The 18318-nt window shown below is 35.1% G+C and overlaps 1 pseudogene; it reads left to right on the top strand.

Annotated features, from left to right (window-relative positions):
• The first annotated feature begins 356 nt into the window (after positions 1-356).
• LOC114171208 lies at positions 357-18097 on the top strand (annotated as a pseudogene).
• Positions 18098-18318: the final 221 nt, after the last annotated feature.

Genomic DNA, 18318 nt, shown 5'->3' with positions numbered 1-18318 from the left:
GTATCCAACAATAGCTTCTGCTCCTTTGATGTTGGAAGAATAAATAAGAAAACTAGTCTTCGGTTATTTTTCCATGTTTCTCTTGATTGAACAATACGTAGCTCATTCCTTAAAAGTAAAGATGTGAAAATGAGCTCGACCCGTAAACCAATCCAACTTACCACAGGTTCGAACCGGGTCGGGTTGCAAAAATAATTTTTTTGCGATTATGGATCAAAATGGATTCTTCTGTTATTTATTTATTTTTTGTTTTAAATTTACATAAATTTATTATTGCACTTTCAAAGGAAGAAAACAAATATGGGGGATTGAAAATAACTTGTTAAATTATTCTTTTATACTCTTTTATTTATTTATTTCTTTATTTATATTGTTTAGAAATTTAAATTTAAAAATAACATCATCCACCGACCCACAGGCAACACTCCTGGATAGCAACAATATTTCACCGTTGTGAGGCGCAAACCAAGGTCTGCTGTTTTGAGCTGAGACTCAAGAGCAACATATTCATGGCGATTGAAACGCTAGTGTTAGGTATTCCCTCGTTCTTATTCTCCTTCTTGTGGTGCAAACACACACATCAATCTTACCCTTACATGGTTTGTTTTCAGGCGCTGGTCAAGAAGTTGGGAAGAGTTGCGTGGTGGTAACCATCAATGGCAAGCGAATCATGTTCGATTGTGGAATGCATATGGGCTTCTTGGACCATCGTCGTTACCCTGATTTCACCCTTGTTGACCCCAATCAAGATTTCAACTCTGCCATCACTTGCATCATCATCACTCACTTGTGTGTATCACTCCATTCTCAATTTTCCTGTTTTTAATTATTATGAAGTTAAACTATTCACATGATTTGTATAGTTTTCGTCGTTATAAGTTTCAGTCTCTATATGAGAAAATTGCAAGTTTTATCATTGCCACCAGAAAGTTTTGTAACATCTTTACAACCCTGGAAAGTTGTAGTCTACCTCTGATGTCAATACAAAAGAGAGACCAAAATTGTAAGTTTTATCACTGCCACCAGAAATTTTTGTGACATCTTTACAACGCTGGAAAGTTGTAGTCTACCTCTGATGTCAATACAATAGAGAGACCAAAATTGTAAGTTTTAGTCCTTAGGTAAGATTAACATCAATATTCGAGAAAGAAGTGTGTTGTTTTAATTTTAAAATCATGATTGTCTTATAAACAACACAAAAAACCATCTACTATCATGTTGATAAGTTTTTAGATAGCCCTTGCATTTGTCTTACCTGTCGTGGTGGTTTTTCTATCATCCTATTTCTGTATGTAGAGACTCTTTGTATCTGTTATACTTTGGTCTATATATAGAACCTTCTATAATACAAATTATTTCTTTCATTCTTATTCTTATTTTTTATTGTGATTATTCTATGAACCTATCAATGACATCATTCTGTTTTATAGAATTGCTACAAAACTTTCTAAGAATGATTAGTCACTACAATAATTTATGTAAAGGCTAAAACTTGCAATTTTCTCATAGAGAGACTAAAATTTAAAATAGAGACAAGTATACGGACCCTTGTTGTTATTAGCATTTTAACGTTGCCTTGTCATTTTGAAAATTTGGGCAGTCATTTGGATCATGTTGGCGCTTTAGCTTACTTCACTGAAGTTTGCGGGTATAATGGACCAATTTACATGACAGTGAGTCCTTTTACTGCTACATTTTTAATGAAATGTTTGCCTGAACATATACATCAGTTTTTGGAATTTTCTAATATAACAGAATTTGAATATTTGTGCTAAAATATTTGGGTTTAATTTAATTATAAACTTATACCGTGCTTCACTAACTTTTTTGTTCCTGCCCCCTGCTTAAAAGAACTATAATTTTATCCTTTTTCAAAACTCATCATAGAATCGGCCTGCTTTTTCTTTCAAAGTTGCAGAGTGTTATATTTTGATCCTTGATGCTGTTTTATGTTAAATTCCCATGTGAAAAATTGAGCTTAGTTTTGGTCTTTCCATGTAAAAAAATCTTCATTTTGATTTGTTGTATTGTTTTTCGTTTAGGTTCCCATTAGAAAAATACTCTTACCTTATAAATTATGTAAACGGTGGAGACCAATTTCCACACATATTTATTTAGGGACCTAAAAAAGTACAACTTTTTCATGCCGGACCTAATACAAAAAGCAAGTCTAGGGAAAAAAATTATAATTTCAGTGAAATTTTGAATACAAAAACATTTCACTAAATGGGTTGATAAGCATTGGCTTCCAAGTCATAATTCTACATTAGTAAATTTAACTGAAGTTTTATTTGATTTTAAATAGTACCCTACAAAAGCTTTGGCTCCTTTGATGTTGGAAGACTATCGCAAAGTGATGGTTGATCGCCGGGGTGAGAAGAGCTATTTTCATCTGATCAAATTGCTAAGTGCATGAAGAAGGGTAATATAGGATCCACTTTTCATTTAAAGTACCCCATCTATAGGTTGGTTAGACAACTATTACTTTAAACATGCCACTAGGAATATTGGCGCCTGTTCTAGTTTTGACTTTGTTGAAGTTTGAATTGTGTGCAACTGTTGTATTAGGGATTTTAGGTGAAGGAAAAAGATTCATCTTTTAGGCTATAAATGTTAAATGTGCCATTTAAGTTTTGTTCTTTCAAATTGATAAATCTTGGTGGATTGATTTACATTTTTGTGTGCATTTTAAAGCTGATTCAGCTATACTTCTCAGTAGTTTATTATTTGTTTTTGGATTTTTGAACATAGTAGGTTTGCATCTAAAATCACCATGCTTCTGACATTAGTATCTAAAATTGTAATTTAATTTGATTCCATGTGCAGTTATTGCTGTTGATTTGAGGCAGACTGTACAAGTAGATGAAGATTTGCAGATACGTGCCTATTATGCAGGACATGTAAGGCTTGTGACTTCATCTTTGAAGTCATGTTTAGTTTTCTGAAAAAAAGTATAGCATTAGATGTCTTCACTGTTATGGTTGAATTTTTTTTTTTTTTTTGAACAATGTTAACGTAAAAAGTGAAGAACCCATGACTCTTTTGTGGCAATAAATCAGCTATTACTATTTCTCACAATTCTGTCTCCAACATGATAGGAGCAAACATATAGAGATAGACTGACACTTCATGAAAGATAAGTTGGATAATGGCCTTATAACTCCATAGATCCCATCAAGACTTCAACTTGCACATTTGTTTACAAAGAAGTTTCTCACAAAACGGTTTCATGATCCTACATGCAAGTTGGGAATGATTGATATTCATCAGCTTAATGGGGAGTGTCGAGTTATGAGAAGATATTGTTAATTAATGTAAAAACATTGTAGGGATATGAAGAATTATTATGAATTATTGTAATTATTTCTGGGATGGTAGAGTTACTGTTTGGATTAAGAAATAGAATCAGAGTTTTCTCACTTCTTCAATGTCTTCTGTCCTCTTTTAAGTCTTCCCTGATTCAATCTCTTTCTATATCATTATAGTAGATTTTTCTTCCTTCAATGCCTTACTTCAATGTTTTAGTACTTAAGCTCATCGTTTTATAAAGGTTATTGGAGCTGCTATGTTCTATGCAAAAGTTGGAGATGCAGAAATGGTTTACACTGGAGACTACAATATGACACCAGATAGACACCTTGGAGCAGCTCAAATTGATCGATTACGACTTGACCTTCTTATAACTGAGTAAGAACATCATTGGTTGTATAAATGAACCTTCTAACAAAGTTATCAATAATGTAGTGAGTGACAGTGATAAATGTTCTTTTCTTGTTTATCTTTTACTTTATTTTCTACAATTATTATAAGTTTTGTACATACTTTTCACGGACTACTTATCTGTATGCATTACCATTGCTAACTCATCCTCATATTGATATTACTGTTAGAAATGTGAATTATTCCTTTGCTAGTACCTAATAGCCTAAACTTTTGAGATGTTGGTTCTTGAATTGTATCAAACCATGTGACCAAGAGGTCATGTGATCAATTCTTCTTGTCTTATTTTTTCATTGTTACTGTTTTGAGTTAAAATCCGTTTAACTATTATAATTCCTATTACTGCATTGCTTGCATGATATTCCAACAATTACTGTAATAAACATCATTGGTCTTGTTTCTATTCAGTAAACTCTTCATCTGTGCTTGAGAGGCATCATCAGAATTGTAATAGAATGAGTTTCTGCCCGATATCAAATGTAAACCAAAGTTGTGAAATTTTTGGATCATTAAACTGAATTCTCTGGTATTTCTTAGTAGTTTTGATGAAGGATTTTGTGGCTAGCTACCTACCTCAGATATAAAATTTGATAGACTGATACAGTCCATAGTAGTTTTGCATAAACATTATACAATTGTGTCATGTTACCAAGGTACAGTATATTTATCTGTGGTATCGTTGCTTTCTTTCCTCCTTTTGATTAATGGTTTAATGGGTTTTAAATGCATGAATCCTATATTGGTTTTACTGCTTGAAGTTATAAGATGGATTTTCTTGAATAGATTTTTGTATGATGATTCTTAAAGAAAATCATTTCAGATCCACATATGCGACTACAATTCGTGATTCAAGATATGCCCGAGAGAGAGAATTCCTCAAAGCTGTATGTGTTTGCAGCACTTAATTTATGATGTGATGCTGCTTGTATAATATGGTGTCTTGTTTTCTTTCAGACATTGATTTAAGAAAAATGCATTGTTGACTCACTTTCCAAGTCCTTTCTTGTCATATTTTTGCTATTACATTTACATTGATCTGCCGTAGGTTATATTAAAAATGGGTCTTTTGGTATGTTTGAAGAATCCTTGGTTTGTATTCATGGTGTGGACCAATTTTTGTTGATTAGCAGAGATTTTGACTGAAGGGATAAAAAGAAAACTTTTGAATGAGCGCTATTTATGCTCCTATTAGATGCATTTGATCGGAAAGAATATTAAGACTCAGCTGTTTTAGGAATATATGTTTAAATGTTATTGGATTGGACTTGTTGATCTATATTGGCTGTACAAGTGGTAGTGATTTTTTCCGTTTGGATAAAACCCTAAATGTTGATACAATATAATGCTTGGTTTTGGTAGGTCTCAAATGTTAACCCCGCGCTTACATCCCTAATGAATGGTAATGATAATCAATTCTTACAGATATAGGCATTTGCCAAAACTAATATTTAATAAGTATTGTAAAATAAGATGAAATAGGTTTTGGGATTAATTCCCTTGTGTAAACCCTACACAAAGGATAGTTTATTTATATTGATAATGGACCAAACCCAGAAATACATAATGGGCTGAGCCCAACTACTAAACACAATATTATATCATCTAACACTCCTCCTCAAGCTGGTGCATACAAATCGTATGTACCAAGCTTGTTACAAAGATAATCAATTCTAGGTCCTCGAAGAGACTTAGTGAAAATATCTGCTAATTGATCAATTGAGTTGACAAACTCGGTCTTGATGTCCCGGATAGGATTTTTTCTCGAATGAAGTGACAGTCAATTTCAATGTGTTTGGTCCTCTCATGAAAGACAGGATTAGAGCTAATGTGAAGAGCAATCTGATTGTCACATATGAGTGTCATTTGAGTGACATCTCCAAATTGCAATTCTTGAAGCAATTGCTTAAGCCAAACAAGTTCACACGTGGCTAAAGCCATAGCTCTATATTCCGCTTCTGCATTAGATCTTGCCACAACACTTTGTTTCTTGCTCTTCCAAGAGATCAAATTACCACCAATCGAGACACAATATCCGGAAGTAGATCTTCTGTCGGAAGGAGATCCTGCCCAGTCAGCATCTGAATAACATACAACTTTTGTATCAGAGTTGGAATCATATAGTAAACCTTTTCCAGGAGAGCTTTTGATATACTTTAATATGCGAATGACTACCTTCCAATGTTCTTCACATGGGGAATTAAGGAATTGACTCACCACGCTAACAGTAAAGGAAATATCAGGACGAGTAACAGTAAGATAATTCAACTTTCAACTAATCGTCTGTACTGTTCAGGATCTGAGAAAGGCTCCCCCTGTTTAGGTAGAAGTTTAATATTAGGATCCATGGGTGTTTCTACCGCTTTAGAATTCATTAACCCAGTTTCCTCCAGAATATCCAATGCATATTTCCTCTGGTATTATACCACTATTGGATTGTGCTACTTCAATACCCAAGAAATACCTGAGTTTTCCAAGATCTTTGGTCTGAAAATGACGACAAAGATGTTGCTTTAAGAGGGAGATGCCAAGGTTGTCGCTTCCTGTGAGAACAATGTCATCAACATATACTATTAAGTAGATACATCCAGCACTGGAGTGACGATAAAAAACTGAATGATCCACTTCACTGCGAGACATGCCAAATTGTTGAACAACACTACTGAATTTTCCAAACCAGGCCCGAGGAGACTGCTTTAGGCCATATAAAGATTTGTGAAGACGACAAACCAATCCAGAAGACTCCCCTGAGCAACAAAACCGAGGTTGCTCCATATAAATTTCTTCATTCAAATCGCCATTGAGGAATGCATTTTTGACATCAAGTTGGTGAAGAGGCCATTGGCGAAGAGCAGCCATGGCAATGAATAAGCAAACAAATGCCATCTTGGCCACTGGAGAAAAAGTATCACCATAATCCAAACCAAAGATCTGTGTGTAACCTTTGGCAACAAGGCGAGCTTTGAGACGGTCAACAGTACCATCAGGGCCAACTTTGATAGCATAGACCCACCTGCAACCAACAACAATTTCCCGGATGGTAATTGGACAAGATCCCATGTTCCACTATGCCTGAGAGCACTCAATTCATCAAGCATGGCCTGACGCCAACCAGGGTGGGCTAATGCATCACCTAAAGATTTTGGAATTGACAAAGAGGAAATAGACGAAAGGCATGTATAGAAAGATGGAGAGATTCTATGATAACTCAAAGCAGCATAATGAGGGGAATGATTACGGGTAGAACGCATACCTTTACGAAGGGCAATGGGAAGATCAGACTCGGTTGTTGGAACCGGAGGAGACAAATAACTCGGCACTTGATGTGAGTCATGTGTTGGTGGTTGGCAACGATGTCTTCTGCTATAAACCTGAAGAGGTGGTCTATCCGCAATAGGTACACTCGGAGGTGGCTGAGGAGAATCCGAGGTGGCACTGGAAGTGGGCACACTAGGAGGATCACACACAATAGGGATATCTATAGTAGTAGATGGTGGCTCACAACGAGAAGAGGGGTGTGTGAAGTAAAAAGAAGACTCGTCAAAGGTGACATCAGCGGAGATAAAATGACGGTTGAGGGAAGGAGAGAAACACTTATACCCTTTTTGTGAGCGGGGGAATCCTAAGAAGACACATTTGTGGGCTCTCGGAGACAACTTATCCAAGCAAGGACTAAAATCATGAACAAAACATGTGGACCCAAAGACTTTAAGAGGTAAAGGGTGAAGAGGGTCGTGAGGAAATAAAATAGAATGAGGAACTTGGTTATGCAAGACTGAAGAAGGCATGCGATTAATAAGATAACAAGCAGTAAGAACCGCATCACCCCAAAAATGTGAAGGAACTGCACCATGAATTAAAAGAGTGTGAGTTGTTTCAATAAGGTGCCTATTCTTGAGCTCAGCCACTCCATTTTGTTGGGGTGTATAAGCGCATGATGTTTGATGAAGAATGCCCTGAGAAGCCATAAAATGTTTGAAGGATTGAGAGAGATATTCACGACCATTATCACTCCGCAAATTTCGAATAGAAACCCCAAACTGTGTTTTAATTTCATGAAAGAATGATTGAAAAATAGAGAACAACTCAGAACGATTTTTCATTAAATATAACCAAGTACATCTTGAATAATCATCAATAAAAGTAACAAAATACTGAAAACCTAAAGTAGACTTAACACGACTAGGTCCCCAAATGTCCGAATGAACTAATGCAAAAGGGGACAAAGCCCGTTGTGAGACACTACAAGGAAACGAACTACGACTATGCTTTCCTAATTGACAAGACTCACACGACAAACTAGATAACTTGGACAAGTTGGGGACAAGTTGTTGCAGTTTGGCAAGGCTGGGATGACCAAATTGTGCATGAAGAAGGGATGGTGATTCCATAGCTGTGCCAACATGTGAAGGAGGACGAAGATGATACAGACCATTAGACTCACATCCGGTGCCAATCATGTGTCTCGAACTCCGGTCCTGTAAACAAACAGAATCTTTGGTAAAGGAAATAATACAATCAAGAGAACGAGTTAGCCGACTGACAGATAATAAATTGAATGGAGACCCAAGAACATAAAGAACATGATCAATGGATATGGATGGAAAAATATTAACAGTACCAACACCATGAGATGAGACTCTAGACCCATCAGCCATTGTAACTGAGGGTAAATGATCCGGACAAGACAAAGAAGAAAACAAAGATTTGTTATCAGTAATATGGTCTGTGGCGCCTGAGTCAAGAACCCAAGGACCAAGAGAATCAGAGTGAGTCAGGCCAACAAATGATGTACCTGTGCGTGCAACAGAGGCAGATGTAGTGAAACTAGAACTCTGACGTTCCTCATACCATTTGAGAAAGTCGTTGAAAATGGCAGGGTGCCCTGCGGTATCAGATGAAGCAGGATCCACAGTCGCTGATCGGGGAGGAGGATCAGAGTGAACCACTACAGCAGACCGAGGAGGACGTCCATGTAGAGCATAACATTTGTCAATCTTGTGGCCTAATTTGCCACAATGGTCACACTTGGGTCGTCCCTTTCCCGGCTTGCGAGAACGATTGCGATCATCCCGCTGAGAGACCAAGACTGAGGAATCATCAGCACAAGTAGATGTATCAATGATTTGTTTTCTTGGCACACGTAAAAGGGCAGAACTAGTAGCAGTGAAGTTGGGCACAACAGGAGACCCCAAAATCTGGTCGCGAACATGGGAATATTCATCAGAAAGACCATGTAATGCCAACAACATAAAGAACTTTGACCGTTGCTCAAGTTCTTCAGCTGGAGTGGAGGCCGGAGGCAATAACTCATTAAACTCATGGAGAAGGGCATGAATTTTGCCCAAATATTCAGCCATGGGTCCAGGACTCGCGGAGCGTGAAAAGATCCTGACAAACATCATAAAGACGCTGAGTGTCATTGGTGTATAACAACTTGGCCTGTGCCCAAACGTCTGAACATGTTTCATATGAACGAAACATTTGTTTCAGCGAAGAGTTAATGGTGGACTTAATGACGATGCATAATTGGGCATCAATTTTCGTCCAGCGGGAAACTTCATCTGTAGTTACACTCTGGGTGAGATGATCTTCATATCCTTGACTCTTGAGCCAAAGTTTGATATCGGATGCCCATGTCGCGTAATTTGTGCCATCCAACTTGTCAATGGATAAATGCACATTGACGTAGTTGGTATAAACAGAGGGTTCAGATAGCGGAGTGCTTGAAGACGACACACCGAATTGGTAGCGGAAGAAGCCATAGAGGGAGAAACCCTAAAAATTCAAGGTGCTCCGATTGAAACAACAACCACAGATCCAGAAAGAGCTCAAGAAGGCGATTCAGGCGAAGTTGATCGGCGCAGAAAACGACCGGCGACGCGCCGTCACGCGCTGCGGAGAGGGTGCGGCTGCCGGAGCTTGCGGCGCGTGGAGGCGCGTGGGAACTCCGGCGATCTCTGCGGCGTTGGAGTCGCCTGGCCAAGACGCCTGGTCGTCGGTCGAAACTGCAGCTCCGGCGACGCGGCGGAGGCGACGGTGAGTGGCAGAAGCGGCAATGAGCGGCTGGACAGTGACTGTAGTAAACTAACCTAAGCTCTAGATACCATGTAAAATAAGATGAAATAGGGTTTTGGGATTAATCTCCCTTGTGTAAACCCTACACAAAGGATAGTTTATTTATATTGATAATGGACCAAACCCAGAAATACATAATGGGCTGAGCCCAACTACTAAACACAATATTATATCATCTAACAAGTATAAAATATTTTATGCAAAAAGTTTATCACCATTGTGTCTATGTGAAATGTATTAATAGCATTAGTTTTAATTTTAAAAAGGGTTGTTGTGTTTATTTGGAAGGAAGCAGGACAGTTGCATGCTGTGTTAGAGATGGATATCAAGTTACATTATTTTCTCTTTTTATTTTTTGCTTTTTGTTTTTCAAAATGAACTCGACCCACACCTACTCTGACGTTGGGTATTAATTTTCAAATTAAATTATTTAGGTTCATAAATGTGTATCAAGTGGAGGCAAGGTGCTTATTCCAACATTTGCTGTTGGAAGAGCTCAGGTATTCTTATTAATTCATCTCACAGATTGTAATTTATCTTTCTATTTGTTATAGCTAATGGATGAAGTCCAAGCAACTATTTCACTTATAAATTCTAAGTATGTGTTTGGTTCAACATATTTTGAAGAAACTATCAATTATTTTTGCCTGTATTTTTGAGAGATCTTTCGAAAATTAAATATATCTTAATTAATAATTTAAAAGACCTTAAAAAAGAACAATTTCACTAAGGTTATATTAATAAACCATGAGCCACTCAAATTGATGTCTTTTAGTGACCAGTTCAATTTTCAAAAGTATGATATATATGTAATGGTTGTCTTATATTTACGAAGCTGTTACAATATCTAGGAACTATGCATTTTGTTGGAGGACTACTGGGAACGCATGAATTTGAAGGTTCCTATCTATTTCTCAGCAGGTTCGTTTCAGCGTATACTTTTGTGTCAATTATCTTTCTTTGATCTATTGTTTTTGTGTAGTAAACTATACATAATCATTTCACTGTAACCCTTCCCATTTATAGAAAACAAGATTTTATCTTATTTCCTAAGTTTCACAATTACTTTTATAAACATATTATGTACATTCAATAAATTAAATAAGGAACTGTCTTCTGCACAGCACACACTTTATTTTTTGGGAAATCTTCCATGAGGCTTAATTGGCCAGTACTGAGGTTGTAGTAACCCTAACCAGAGTTGCTCCCGTTATCCCACTAAAACAGCCAGTCTTATTTGTTTTAACGATATAATCACTAAGGCCATGTATTATTGCATTTTTTTGTCTTGTGACATTATCTCAAATCCTGTGTTGAAATTTTTCTGTAGAGGCTTATCTAGTTTTTAAAATTGAACCATGAAAGGATTATCTGTGTGTATGGTTTTTAATTTAAAAAATAGCTATTTTATTACAGAAAAAGAGATAAACCACCACTACAAACATGTTAATCACGGGTTCCCTACTCTCAGCTAACTTGACTACCAAACTAAAAGTAGAAAGGTTTCAGAGCTTCTTGTACAAAACACCAACAGAATGTGAACTTCCTCGATTTGTTAGTCAGTTAATGATGGACAGATGAAAGAGTATGACAGGGTATACATCAGTTTTAGATTCTGACTAAAGATTGAGAGGGTGGTCACAAATTTCTATAGGAGTAGTAAATTACGTATCCTTATCATTTCTAGATCTCTGTTTTTGTATATTTTGATCATATCCTATAAAAAAACAAGCATGAAGGAAGCAAGCTGAAATAAGAATCAATGAGGTTCTGGAAAATGTTTGATGATGAGAGCCTCATTGGGTGGGGAAGTTTCAGATGAATCAGAAAATGGAGATGACAGCGGTGGATCTTTAGCAGTAGACCTAGTGGAATTAGTGAGGATCCATGGAGAAGGTTGGAGATTCCTTGGATGAAATCTCCCTGAATGGTTTCTTAAGGAAATTTTTACATTCTGATTTAATAAAAATCCAGAATTTGTAATTGCAAATGGAGAAATATTTTTTATTGGTATATTGTTAGAATATCAACACAATATCTTAGAGGGAGAGAATGACTATGACAGATTAAGAAACTTTTGTTAGTTTAGGATTATTATGTTATTCAGCATTCTTCCCCTACTTTTTGGATATTATAAAATATATTATTGTCATTTTAATGATAACTATCAATGTATAATAAACATAATTGAAATATAGAGAAGTTGTCATTCTTCCCCTTCCAAATGTTTGAAAAGCTATTGTGGTCAATTTCTGTAATTATAATGATGACTTCCACTTAATTTTCAAAGAAGGCAGTTATTATCACATAATAGTAAATTTACACTTTAAAGAGATGTAGGGAAGAAAACATAAACTATGATTCTCATTTCTTAGTTTGAAACGAGTAGAAGAGGTTACTTAATCACCCTAAAGATAATTGCATTAATGAAATAACAACTCTTTGTATCCCTACAATATCTTGATATTGATATTTACCATTTCTAATAATATCTTCTCATAACTCAACACTTTCCCTCAAGTTGGTACATGGATATCAATCATTCTCAACTTGTATGTAAGATCATGAAACTGTTGTGTGGGAAGTCCCTTTATAAATATATCTGTTAGCTGAAGTCTTGGTGGGATGTAGGAAGCAATACTTACAGTTGCTGAAGTGTCGATATATCTCTAAGTGTCAGTCTATCTCTTTGTGTATGGTTCTATTGCGATGGACAAAATTGCGAGTAATACTATTAGTTGATTTATTGTCAAAAAGCAAAGTCATAGTTCCTCTAGTTCAATTTATATACTCCCAAGTTTGGTATGTATGTACATTCTATATGCTCTAGTTGGAGGGAGAGTTTCATAATTGTGTAACTTATCTGGATGGGATAACTTATTATAATAGGTTAACTTATGCATAGTATTACTTATCTGACCTATATCTGTTGGATTGATCATTAGATTTTAGTATTTTTTATGTAAGGAACTCCTATAAATGAATGAATGAGCTAAAAGAGATGAATCACTCTCTTAAGCATATTTTCCTTACTTCTATCTCATGTAATATCAATAATCACTACAGCATCTAATAATATCTTATTGTAACTTAAGATTTACATTATCTAAAAGACATTATTTAAAAATATGGGAACAACTAATTGTATAAGCATAATGGTTTAGAGCTGATTATGCATTATTCTTTTACCAAAGCTTCTTGTTCTGCACTGTTCACTCTATGTAGGCTTATTGCAGAATAGTTTTCCTTGTCCTTTCAAATGAATCAGATTAAGATAATAAAATACAGCTCAGTTCTGTAACTTATTGACTAGTCTATTTTTCGGACAATGTTTCTATTTTTCCATTAGTTGTTGGGATCTGTGCTTCATATTAATACTCCATTTCTTTGTTTCCAGGATTAACAGTCCAAGTTAATGCGTATTATAAAATGCTTATTAGTTGGACAAGCCAGAAGATTAAAGATACATACTCTAAACATAATGCTTTCGATTTTAAGAATGGTAATTTCAATATTTTTTTTGTCATATCATAAATATTCTGTCTGGCATCGTTATGCATTCATATGTTCACTAACATTTCTGTAAACTGTTCCTTTTTTCAATGTTTGTTACATATCTTTAATGCTGTGATACAGTGCCTTGACGTTGGGACCATTCCTAAGTCTGAGATTATATTTCTTTAAATTCAGTAATTGTAACAGTTTGCCAAAGGATTAACGAATTTGATATTTAAAGCATTAGCTTCCTCATGGCAAAAACGTGATGGCTTGGGGATGATTTTGTTTTAATGGTAAGGGGTTTGATTATAGTGGGCAAAAGGAGTGAAATGGCTAACATGTGGTAGTTGACTGGCAGCTGTAACTGGTGCCCTAAAAGACTAGAAGTGTGAATAGTTGCTTTACAGGTTTTATGAGAAGGAATGTCTGCCATCGGATTCTTAGGTTTGACATCTATATAACACATACCAAAGCTAGATCTTTTTGATGATATGAAATTTTAAATATTTTCTTTTCATATCTGGTGATGACAAATTTGAATTTATTGAAAAGAAAAATAAATCAAACAAAAGGAAATTGTTCTATTCTTGTTGACAGATTTTCTTTCATTGATTTACTATATATGAAATAACTATGGTGTGTCCTCAAACTTTGATTGGCAAGATGAAGAATATTGTGTCATTGTTATGCTAGGCGATCTTTAATCTCTTATGAAATTTTTATTGAAATTTCAAGGTCAGTTGGTAAAAGTCTGGAGTAGTAAAAGTAGAAGTCCTAACGGAGTATCGTGGGAAATATATAAAATTTTGCTAATATGACATATATTAATTTTACTTTTAAACAAACTTATTCGAATGCATCCATATTGAAACTTTTGTGAGAAAACTCAAGAAATTAAGATTAGAGCTTTTGTTGAAATTATGTGTATTATCTGATAAGTTCTACGTCTCATTCATCTGGTTTGGATGTTACAGTTCAAAAGTTTGAGAGGTCTATGATAAATGCTCCTGGTCCTTGTGTTCTTTTCGCTACTCCTGGGATGATAAGCGGTGGATTTTCGCTTGAAGTTTTTAAGCAGTGGGCAGTGTCAGAAAATAACCTTGTCACTTTGCCGGGGTACAATCCTATTTCTTATTTTTCTTTACTTTATTTCTCTTTATATTAGCCATTTGATAGCATGATGAGCAAAATGCGATAAATGTTTACTAAAATTAGCTTGTCACATTGAAAAGCATATGGACACGAAGCTATTTTAATACTGCCCTTTAATGATAAATATCACGCTTGACTAAAACTTCTGGTACATACAAATACATTGGTGATAGCAGTCAATTTAGGAAGTGACTGCTTCACAATTTTTGGATGGAAAGAAAATTTAGAATTGAAATGCAAATGATTGTTTTGGATGTGTACGAGTCAGATTGTTTTTTAAAAGCATAAGAATGATTTCACATGATTGTTTTAGATAAAAGTTAAAAAAATTTCGTTCACGATTTTCCATTATATTATTTATTTTACAGGTTGCAATTAAATCCATTTACTCACTAACTAAGCCCAGCCATGCATAAATCCGTCATTTCACCCAAAAATTAAAAAATTTGAAGTATAAGATCATTTATCATTGGATGGCTTATGGACCAACATATATCGTAATGTGTAGTGTAATGCTTGAAGGGGCAAGCCTAGGTTGAGATTTCAGAATTTAGGGAGAACTCCTCAAATTAATGTATCAGAGACTATTAGCAATTATATTTTATTATTTCATATTTAACAGATTATAATAAAGTCTATAATGTAAATATCCTTGAATGATAGGGATCTGATTATACACCTGAATAATAGGGATTTGATTACATTAAATGTTATTATTATATTTCCAAAATCAGTTTTCTAATCATGTATATATATTTTACGTACTCTTAGTAATAAAATTATTCAATTCTACCCTAATATTTGAGAGAGGAGAGGCTATTCAAAATTCTAACCGAAGCTCGTTTTTAAGTGAAGAAAATTAAAAGAAAATAAAACTACAGATTTTGTTCAAAAAAAGGATTTTGGTAAAATAATCAAACAAGTGAAAGGAGGAAGGAAAAATAATAAAACAGTGACAGAAAGTTGTGGATAAGGCGAAGAAGCACAAGGTAAAGATTGGTGAGAATTTGAGGGAAACAAGGTGTCATATTAGGGAAGGGAAATAGATAAATTGGTACTAATATTTGTCACCGATTTAGGAAAATATTTCTATATAATGGAATAAGAGAAATCCAAGAGAAATATCAAATTTTGTAAGGTTGAGTTAGGCTTAAAGTTCAATTTTTAACATGGTATTAGAGTTATAAATTAGAGCCTATACTAGCAAAGTTTGTTGTCTGTTAGATCTATTATTCCATCTCTTATCGGGTTGCTATCAGACTACCCATTAATGTATAGTCACATGGTCAACATGCATATGCCTTGGTGTGAGAGGATTGTGTTGGAAGTCCTACGTTGATTAAAGATAAAGTCAATTCATTGTATATAAGTAGGTGCAAACTTCACTTTACAAACTGGTTTTGTGAGGTTGAATTATACTTAAATTCATTTCTTAATATGGTATCAGAGTCATGAATTAGAGTATATCCTAGCAAAATTTGTTATTTGTTAGGTCTATTGTTCAACTTGCTATTGGATCATCCATTAATGTCTAGTCTCACATTTGAGATGTATGTCTCGATGTAGGGAATGTGTTGGAACTCTCACAACGACTAGAGATAAGGTAATTTGTAGTATATAAGTAAGTGCAAACCTCACATTTCAAGTCAATTTTGTAAGGTTGAGTTAGACTTAAAGTTCACTTTTTAATCATGTCAATCGAAAAATCTGTCTTAAATATGTGGAAGTTGGTACTTCTTTTAGAAGTAACTACGAATATTTGTGTTTTCTGTCATGTATAGTTTTTTTTTATTTTATTTTATTTTATTTCATGGTTCTGTCTTTCTGCCATCTACACCATGTCACTACATGTATTCTGTGCATGGAGAGACTTTTCTTTGCCATTTGTTTTACTGTCTCTTTAGTTTCTTTTTTCTTTTTTAAGAAAAAATATGTATGAATGTATACAAGAAAAATATGTATTGATCTATTCCATTTTCATATATTCGAAAACCAGTTGTATTCCGTTACTTTGTTCTCTTGTAGGTATTGTATGGCTGGAACGATAGGTCATAAATTAATGTCAGATAAGCGGGCCAAAGTTGATCTGGACGCTAATACAAGAATAGATGTGCGATGCCAGGTAAATATTATCCCCTACCCAATTACAGGGAGATATATCTAACTATTCATTATTTTTACGAACGTCAGTTCATAGAACTTCACATGGCATGAGTAGCAACAGAGTTAGCTGCATGTACAAGTTGATAAATCGGCACAGTGGTGAAAATAACATGATTAGCAAACTTATATTAGGAAAATAAACATCTTGACTTTCACAGAGTATTACATCATTAGTCTACTTTCCTGAGCTTGGTGTTTGAGGTGATGAGTATGCTTCTGACATGCCTTTTTCATATTAATATACAACTGAAACCATATTTCTTCTTTCACTTCTTTGTTCTATAATAGCAGATTCTGTCCTCTTGAGTTGATATTGGTACACTGGGTATAAACCCGATTTTAACTAATCTGTGTGTCGCTGTCACCTATCGATGTTCCTCCAATTATCTTGAGATTTTTGTTTTGAAGACTTGTGTGCTATAGAAATAAGACCAAGACGACATTATAATACTGCTTATATTTAAATTAATGTCTTTCTAGTCTTGAATTGCTTGAATATCAAAAAACAAGAAATCCTTGTAGTCTTCTGCTATATTGTACAAATCAGCACTGAAGGTAATTGCGTCAATTGATTTGGTTTCTGGTATAACTTTGACTCGACTTAAATTGGCAGGTTCATCAATTAGCTTTTAGTCCTCACACTGATTCTAAAGGGATAATGGATCTTGTAAATTTTCTCGCCCCCAAGCATGTTATACTAGTGCATGGGGAGAAGCATAAGATGGCTTCCCTTAAAGAAAAGATTCATTCTGAATTTGGGATTCAATGTTATGATCCTGCAAACAACGAAACCATATGCATTCCTTCAACTCACTATGTAAATGCAGAAGCCTCACACTCTTTCATCAGAAGCTGCTTGAGTCCGAACTTCACATTTCAGAAATGCAGTTCGGTGGACATATGTAACTCTTCTACGATAGACAAAAGCTTAATGCCTATGCTCCAAGTCGAAGATGAAAGGGTATCAGAGGGAGTTTTTGTTGTGGAGAAGGGTAAAAAGGCAAAGATTGTACACAAGGACGAACTTTTGCTTATGTTGGAGGAACCGAAGCACGAACAATGAGAGGGACGGTCTGACATATTGGTGACTCAATGGATCTTAGTCTTGGTTCTTATATTCAGAACTTCATTGCGACTTATCTTGAAATTCTCAATTTCTTGAAGAGCATCTGCAAATAATCGTGGCAGTAATGTCCCTACAGGATTAAGGAAAACTCCCAACATCAAAGCAGTGTATTTCTGCTGCTTTTAGTCAGCAGTGAATGAGAAAATTGCAAGGAAACAAATCTCAGCAATTTGGAGCATCAATACCCACTGAAAATGTTTTATTTCAGAGCACTGAAGGAAGTATGTGAATGAAACAACAGAAGTGGTTCGTTCCATAAAAAGATAATCAGTTTAAACAGAACAGCTTGGGTTGGGGTTATTCTTCCTTCCTTTACAAGAAGTTCGTTTATGGCCGTAATAATTTGATACTCTGATCCTAACATGAAGGATTTACTGTGATTGCTTTTGTTCCCATATTTTTTTTTTGGTTATTCTAGGAAACATGTTCCCATGAATTACTCCTAGTAGGTCATTCAATGATCTGAATTCCAGATTGGTCTTGTATTTTGTTTATTTCAGATGTGTAACCAATTTTTACAAAAGCAACCTAATGAGCTGTCTTTTCGTACTTTTGCTGCTGTAGAAGTGAATTATAACTTATAA

The sequence above is a fragment of the Vigna unguiculata genome, unplaced genomic scaffold (genome assembly GCF_004118075.2).
Source record: "Vigna unguiculata cultivar IT97K-499-35 unplaced genomic scaffold, ASM411807v1 contig_14, whole genome shotgun sequence".
Classification (NCBI taxonomy): domain Eukaryota; kingdom Viridiplantae; phylum Streptophyta; class Magnoliopsida; order Fabales; family Fabaceae; genus Vigna; species Vigna unguiculata.
The sequence above is the reverse complement of the archived record's forward strand: the minus strand, read 5'-3'. Positions and strand labels throughout refer to the sequence as shown.